This window comes from Nanorana parkeri, unplaced genomic scaffold (assembly GCF_000935625.1).
Source record: "Nanorana parkeri isolate BGI_ZX_2015 unplaced genomic scaffold, ASM93562v1 scaffold1253, whole genome shotgun sequence".
NCBI lineage: Eukaryota > Metazoa > Chordata > Amphibia > Anura > Dicroglossidae > Nanorana > Nanorana parkeri.
In genome coordinates, this window is record NW_017307521.1 from 88,357 (window position 1) to 97,337 (window position 8,981).

Here is an 8,981-nt window from a genome sequence, read left to right on the forward strand (position 1 = left end):
GTGTGCTAATGGAGGCTCACTCAGAACATGCAAGCAAACAAGTGCTAACTGCAGGCAGTATAATCAAGATCCAGAAGTCAAAACTAACTGTTAGAGGATATGTTATTGAGGACATTTACAAAACTGGTAAAAAAAAAGGATATTCAAAAATATAGCAACCAGTATTTTTGTTGCCAACTCCTTATAAAACAAATGATGAATCCCAAATTGTTTGCAATGTCTATTTGTTTCAAATTTACTGCACATTTCTGTCACCGTGTATATAACAACTTATATACACATCTCAGAGTGCATTTCACATAAATTGAACCTAAACTTGCATAAAAAGCATGCAAGGTAAAAGCAGCTGTTTAAGTACAAATGTCTTCAATTCAATTCTGTAAAGCCCCTGAATCCTAGGCACATGCTGTGCAATGAGCCCTGAATCCTATAAGCTCTGCCTTCTCCCATCACTAAGCCACCCTTCTGTCATTCAACTGTAAAATGCCATTGCCTCACTGGCCAATAGTGGCCTTTCATAGTAGGGGATGCTTAGCATTTGGAGGGGGTGTGCCCTAATCTCAACAAGGACAGAAGCCCTATATATGGTATTGGACTACACAATCCAGAAGTTTCAAGGCAATTTCCACGAGGTTCACCATTGCCTGTACTGTGACTAGCTCTTACTATTTTTAAGTTCCATAATAACTCTTTTGCTGGAGATTTACTCAAGCAGATCCTCACCAAAATCTTCTCAAACGGTTAGAATATTTGACCCTTGCAGCAAACAATTCTCATCAAATTTCAGAACATATTAATGTTGGTAGAGGAAGGTTCAGTGTTCCAGTTACAGTCTGCTTCTAGGCACATTGTTGAGAAGACTACTAATGAAGCTGTTCAGGGTTTCTGTATACTCTTCTGTATGTCTTCTTAAATGTGCTGCATGAATGGAATTTTCCCATTTCTTTCCCTGCACTTTGATCCCTTGTTTCTCCCAGAAACGCAGAAGCTCTTCCACCATTACATGATCGCTCATTGGGTCATTTAGACAGTAGAAGAATAGGGCTGGGCAGGGGATAGGTTTGTCCCAGAAAGCTCTAATCCCCTTCTCATAATAATCTGTCGTTTGAGCCTTTAGTAGTGAAAAGTAGAGAAGCGTTCCTCGTACCACAAGTGGCTCTAAAAGTGACCATGCGTGCTACACCTGTTGCCATCTTTTCCATGCTGCCAACCACAAGACTGTCAAATACCTGGCCATGAATTCTTTCCAACATCTCACGTTGTTGCTTGGATGAACACACCAACATCTGTGCAAATATGTACCCTCCAATGGACATTGCATGGATGAAAAGTCTTCGAGAAGAAAATGCCATAGAAAATGAAAATGTGATAGCGAGCTCTCTGCCACCAATACATCAAAGCCCATCTTGAAGTACAGCTGGATATACTTTTCATGAGATTTAGCCTTCGAGCCCAGCCATGGAAGGAACATTAAAAGAGGACGAGAAGACTGGCTGCTTCCTGAGTTAGAAGGATTTATGTATAAAGAAAATAAATTAGAATATTTCTTTGCATTAAGAGGTTGCAGTAAAGTATTTGGAGCTTGTCCTTTTGGTACAGTTCCAGAAGCTGGTGCCATAGCAAGGTCAAGAGGCCGTGGACTGGCTTGGTACTGGAGGTAACGTCCCTGTAGAAGCAAAACATATAGATACTTATACAGACAAGTTATAATTCATTGTTAGTGGCACTTACATTTAACTGGAATTGTTCTGCAATGTTGAATATGTTTGCTACTCTTTCAAATAGCTTCCATAGTTACTAAAAAAACTACTAGGATAAAGTAGAGAAAGGTCTTCAGCATATCAGAAAAACAAAAAAAAAGTGTGACAGCAGTTAAATGTGAGCAGCTACTACTATCTATACCATGACCATAAGTGAGAACATTTTACAGATGTAGTAATAAATATTTATCAGTTACAGCCCAAGTCCACTGAAAAGAGATCTGTTAAATGATAGAAAGGCATGAATTACCTGCTAACAAAACATTAACGTCAGGAGGAAATCAGCATAGTAATGAGTCACTGACCCCAAACTGTTGATGCACATACAGTACCTGTTCTGGGGTACAGTCACTGACAAAGTTTTAAAAGAGAACTATGGCCCAAACTTTTTTGGCCATAGTTCTCTTTAGGGTCACAGGAGGACATTTACTATGTTCTCCTGTGACCCAAAACTCAGCATAGAGCATGCAGCATGCTAGCGACACGTCCAGGCAAGATCCTAACAGTATTTTTATTCAACATTTTTCACAATACAGGTGATGAAAATCACAGTTGCAGGACCCATACAATATAATGTGGCAGAGGACAAAATAACAAAAGAATACATGGCCAAAGGCCCAATATTTGCATAGGTGTATCATAAGCCAATCCTGAAAAGCCAGTGGGCCCTTAAAATGCTAGGGTCCAAACAAATTAGTACAATAAAGGCAAAAAATAAGGCACCTATCATAAAAGCAAAGTAAAGTAGCGATTATTATGCATGAGGTGTACAAAACTTTGCTAGTACATGGGTCAGAAAGCGACATAAAGCTTTGGGGTGGGGAGGGGAAAAAAAGGGGGGGAGGTGTAACACTCTAAGGGTAAAGGGGAGAACAAGGGATAAAATAAGTAATAACCAATCTTGGCAATACAATGTTAGAGTATTATTTATACTATTAACTTACTACAGATTTAACTTATTGGCTAAGTGGTGCAGAGATCATATACATATGGGAACAGGGGGATGCTGAATAAGACACATTTGCCTCAGGAGACCTGTGCTAGCATGACCCGCTTGAGGTAGAAAATTCCTTCACACCATTCCAGAGCTACAACGTTTGTCAGTCAACCAGCAGCCCCAGTCTGTATTGAATTTCTGTTCCCTGAATTGAGCTCTGGCAAACAGAAATTAAAAATGCATATGTGTGTTAAGTGTGTCGATCATCATTGACATGGTCGGGATGGCCTGTTGTTTCCACAACCTAGCTATAACTTATCTAGCTGCTATGAGTATGTGTGTTACGAGTACTCGCAAGGAGGGGGGCCAGTCCAATATACCCATCCCTAGGAGGGCCATCTGCGGGGTAGGAGGGGATTTCAGATGAGTGATGTCACTAATGAAAGTGAAACTAATAATTAAAGAGGGATTCCCAGAATGGAGCAAGTGTAGGACAGTGCCACCAAATATGGTTAAGCGATCCTGTCCCACCACAATTACGCCAACATAGTGGGGATGAGGTCGGAAAAAACTTGGCCAACTTATGTGGGGTATAGTACCAATTGTGCAGCAGCTTCTGGGTGGATTCCCAATGAGATAGACATCTAGAGGCCTTTAGGGGTCAGGCCATCGTGTGATACCACTGCTCAAGAGGTACTGAGAATCCCAATCCCTTTTCCCACCAAGTTATCGAGGAAAGTTTAACCTCAGTCGTGGGAGTAGTTAACATTTTGTAGAAAAAGGAAATACCTTTCTTGTTTGAAGATGTTTTAGAAAAGAAGGCTATTGCACTTCTCAGGTGTGTAGAATCGTTGAGTTTTGTCTTGGACAGGAAATGTCTAATTCTAAGATATTTGTAGAAGTCTCTGACAGGAACATTAAATTGTTGGCAGAGAGTGTGAAATGATTTCAACACCTCGCCAGAGAATAATTGACCCAGGTGTGTGATACCACATGCCTTCCATTTGGAAATGCCCAGGTCACTAAGAACATAATCCAGAGTATGCAATGGTATATCACATGAACATTTCCCAATGCTTGTGGAAGGGGTGAGGCTTAAAGATGTCCACACTCTCATCGTAGCTGTAACTGTATCTAGGTAGTGTTTAGGTGGTGTGTGGTTGAGAAGCGTAGTGTGCAGCAGCAGGTTTAGGTCAGAAGAGATTATTTCTGATTCCATGCGATTCCATATTCTATCAGATTGGGGGTGTAACGAGTCCCAAGGGGTAAGACCGCTCGGGTCTCTCCAAGTGCAGGGACGGCCGCTTTGCGTTCCACGGTGGAACGCAGAAGCCGCTCGACTTCCGGATTGTGGAGCGAGCGGCCTGCGTTCCTCGGTGGAACGCGGAAGCCGTTCGTTCCCGTCGGCTGGCTCCTCCCACATCCCTGGGCTATTTAAAGCCCCAGCTGAGTTCCACTATTCGAGTCAGAACGCCTGCTGCCTCCTGACACCTGAACCAAGCCATACCAAGCCTCTGAGACTTTAAGCCCTGCTGGGGAGGACCCCTATTGATCAGCCTGTGGACCTGCACCTTGCACCTCTATCTGAAGCACCAAAAAGCAAGTACCCCTACGGGGAAGCCTTAAACCAGGTCTTTTCTCGTTAAATCTTGTGTGGATACAGACTGTCTTGATTACCGCTGAACTGTTTCTTTTTGGGGAAATCCCTGGCATACCTGAGTCTAAGTGGCAATTCACTATCTGTAAATTGGCAACCGTACCTCCTGTTTTCGGTTTGTCATTAGTAATGTAGGCTATGACGCAATAGCTCTGCATTTACCCTTTTTTGTTACATACGGCTGTGATACTAGAGTCCCAAACTCCCCGCTAAAGATTGGAAATTACGCCTGGGACTCGAGCCTGAGAAGCCGTCTCCACTCACCACCCTACTACTACACTCCGCAGTTGTGATCCCATACGTTGCAACTACAGCAAGCGTGACAGGGGGGACCACCAATGTCGGGTCTGGTCTAAAATTGTGGCCTTATAATATTTTGCGATGTCCGGGGCTCCCAAACCTGCAAAGGACTTAGGTGTGTACAAGATGCTTTTCTGTATTCTGGCCTTCTTATCTGACCAAATAAAGGAGTCCAGAATACTTTGTAAGTCTTTCAGGTACGACGGGAGCAACGGAATTGACATTGCTCTAAATAAGTATAATACGTGAGGGAGTACAAACATTTTAACCAGATTTACTTTACCCGCCCATGAGACAGGGGGATAGCATAAGTTTTTACAAAGCTCCTTGACTTTATGCAGGAGAAGGGAGTAATTCAGAAGAAACAATTGTGTGAATTGTGTGCTAGGGGAGGCAACCTGTACCCCTAGGTAAGTAAATGAGTCAGAAGGAGCCCATGAGAAAGGACAGATGGAGGTGATATTACGCTTACATTAAGGTGATGCACTAATTAGTAAAATGTGGGATTTGGCGTGGTTAATTTTATACATGGAGACTTCGCCAAACCAGGAAAGTATTTGTTGCACCGCCGGGAGTGATCGTAAAGGATCGGTCAAAAAAAGGATAACATCATCAGCGTATAATCCAATCTTACGTGTGCAGTTATCAATTTGTATGCCATTGACCTCAGAGGATTGGCGTATAGCTGCTGCCAAGGGCTCTATTGTCAATGCAAAAATAAGAGGAGATAAAGGGCAGCCCTGTCTGGGCCCATTACTTATGTTAAAGGGGGTCGATAGTAGCCCTGAGGTCATCACTCTGGCACTAGGGGTAGTGTAGAGAGCCCAAACCGCAGAACCGATAAAGTCAGTGATCCCGAATTTGCGTAAGACGGCTCTGAGGTTTCCTCAGTGAACCCTATCAAAAGCCTTCTCTGCGTCTAAGGATAGAAACAGAGAAGGCAAGTTTGAATGTTCAGCATATTGGAGGAGGTCTATAAGTCTCCTAGTGCCATCCGGAGCTTGTCTCCCAAGCACAAACCCCACTTGGTCTGGGTGGACAAGGTGCGGAATAATATGCATTAGTCTATTAGCTATCAATTTGGCATAAATTTTTACGTCTGTGTTTAAGAGCGAGATGGGTCTATAGTTAGCTGGGTTGTCAGCAGGCTTATTAGATTTGGGGATGGTGACTATAAGCGCTTCCAAAAACTCCTTAGGAAACTGACCAGAAGTAGCCGCCTCATTTGCTAACTGGCACAGGTGTGGAGCCAGTGTTGTGGTAAATATTTTGTAGTATTCCGCACTGAAACCATCAGGTCCTGGAACTTTGTGCAAAGGTAGGTCATGGATAACCTTGGTGACCTCCGATACCGAGAAAGGCGCAGAAATGGAATCCGAAAAATCAGAGGGAAGTCCAAAAATGTATTTATGTCCTCCAAGGTGGGACTTGGGGCATCAGATGAACCCTGTAGATTATATAATGTGGAGTAAAATTTGTCAAAGCTATTAGCTATATCTAAAGGATTTGACAAACGCGTTCCGGAGTTGTCTGTCAGGTACGAGTCTGTGGCACTCGTTTCTACGTTTAAATTGCTTATCTATAAAAGCCCCTGCTTTATTACCCTGGCTATAATAATTCAGTTTTAGTCTTTTAATCATAAATTCATGTTGGTTAGTTAGGAGTAGGCTGAGTTCCTGTCTCAGGGAACGTATTTCTTGTGCGACTGTGGGCGAGGAATTCGTGTTGTTTCTACAATCCAGAACCCTAATACGGGAAAGGATAGAATCTATTGCCCCATTTCGTTTTTTTTTCTTATGAGCCCCTATTTTAATCAGAATACCCCTTACAGAGGCTTTATGTGCATTCCACACAATAATTGGACTAGGTACAGAGGAAACATTGGTTTCAAAAAATGCATCTAATTCAGACCTGATAGACTCCTGGTGTTTCCCTATAGATAACAGACTAGTGTTCACTCTCCATATGTTAGAGGTCCCAGGATGTGAGTCAGGGAATAAGTGAATAGAGACCGGGGCGTGATCAGACCAGCTGATTAAACCTATCTCTGCTTTTGAGATATGTTGGAGAATATCCTTATCCACCAGAAAGCCATCTAGTCTAGAATATGAGTTTTGTGAAAAGGAAAAAAAGGTATAATCCCTCTCAGTGCTATGTAGGCATCTCCAGGCATCGTACAGATCATTTGAAGTAAGCAAAGAGGGGAGGAAAGAGTCTCTGCGTCTTAGCTTATTGGAAGTGTCCACGGTCGCATTAATAATCGCATTGTAGTCACCGCAAATAATTAAGTTACCCCGACGGGAATCAGAAATTGTCTTCATCAGAGAAGCAAAACATTTCCTTTGACCTGAGTTCGGAGCATATAGGTTGACTATTGTCATGAGATGGTTATCAATAGTAGCAACAAGTATAATAAATCTGCGGTTGGGATCTAATATTACTTCATGTTCTTGAATCGTGATAGAATTCTTAACAGCTATCATCACTCCTTTTCTTTTTTTCTCAGCATTGGCAAAATAGTAGTGGGAAAAGTCTTTTCTTTTACAAACAGGGTTTTTTTCCCTATGAAAATGCGTCTCCTGGACACACAAGATATCGCAGCAAAGAGATATTGCCTCTCTCCAGAGCATAAAACGCTTATTAGGGCTATTAAGTCCCTTAGCATGAATAGAACTAATGATGAGCGGCATGGGGAGTTAAAATGTGATGCCTGTAGGTGTCGCCACCGCACTGTAGGGAAACATATACAGTGAAAAGAGCCGTTTCAGAAACAGTAGATATATGCACTCTGTAGTATAATGGTACATAACTCAAAGCAGGTAAGTCATCAATATAAGCCAAGCATATCAAACTAACAAGAACTGCTCCCTTTAGTAGGAAGCTCCTTAAAGAAAAAACTATCTTAACAAAAAACGTAATAACCAAAAACAACATAGTGTGCTTAGCACACAATACTGAGGGGGAAATAGTAGTTCCGGACAAACAGCAGGAACGGGATCCAGAAGATGTAAGCCCTACACCAGCCGGTGTAAAACATGACCTACAGATTACATTGCGGAACAGGCAAAGTGAGTCAACGGGTAGACCAGTCTAGAGGAACATGTCTTGGAGAATTGCGTCTGGAAGATGGTTGTGTAATTGGGATGGTGATACCCCAGGATTGTAGGGTATTTGCAGCATCAGCGGGGTTAAGGAGAGGTATTAATTTGCCCTTATAAGTAGCAAGCAGCTTGGTAGGGAATCCCCATCTATATGGGATTGTGCGTGCCCTGAGTGCTTTCGTGACCGTTGCAAATTCCTTCCTCTTCTGGGCTGTGGCAGTGGAGATGTCAGCAAAGAGGGAGATGTCAGAGTAGGGCTCCGGGAGGGAATCTGCTCGCCTGGTTAAAAACATCAGCTTCTCCTTGAGGTGAAAAAAATGGATCCTTGCAATCACATCTCTGGGTGTAGCTTCTGGAAGATGTTTAGGCCTAAATAGCCTATGAGCTCTATCAATAATCAATTCAGCAGGAGGCTGATTAGGAAGCAAGGTGGAGATCAGACGTTGAACATAGCTAGAAAGATCCGTAGCTCCAATCGATTCAGGGATGCCCCTAAACTTGATATTATTGCGTCTGGATCTATCCTCTTGGTCCGCAATCTTTTCCTGTAGCTGGGATAACAATTGCTGCTGCTCTGTATACACATCAAACAGATCATTAAATGTGGGCGCATATTCACCCATGTAGTTTTCATTACAGGCTGTACGTTCACCCAGGCCATCTATCTGTGACTGCAGGGATTATATGGAGGATTTAAAATCATTTTTCAGCTCTGTATGTAATGACAGTAACATTAGCTTAATGGCCGCTTCAGATGCAGGGTCTGAGGAAGCAGGGAAAGCTTCCAAGGAATGTGCTGCGTCAGAGGGGCCTTGTGACACTGAGGTGGCAGCAGTCGACTGCTTTTTATTTACAGGGCCCTTAGATTGTGGCGATTGCAGTGGAGAGGATGCCAGCCATTTTGAAAACTCCTTCTGAGGTGACAGCTGATCAGCAGTGTTCTCCTCCATCACTGACTCATCTCTGTCAGTGGAGCGGTAATGAGGTTGATTTCTTACCCCCGCTGATGAAGCGCCATTTTGTTTACCTGAGGCGGGCGTCCTCGGATAGAAATCTGTGAGTTTCCTGGGACTTCATTTTGCCTTTTGACATGTCGGCGGGGATATCGGCACTTCGGTGAGTGTTAAGACAGTACCGACTGGTGTCTCAGCTAGCACGGAGTTGCTATAGGAACGGATCCTGAAGCGCAGCTCCGGTTCAAGCGGCCATATTCGTCTCTGCATTGG

The 8,981-nt window shown here is 43.1% G+C and overlaps 1 pseudogene; it reads right to left on the minus strand.

Annotated features, from left to right (window-relative positions):
- Window positions 1-793: 793 nt before the first annotated feature.
- Window positions 794-8,378, minus strand: LOC108797282 (annotated as a pseudogene).
- Window positions 8,379-8,981: the final 603 nt, after the last annotated feature.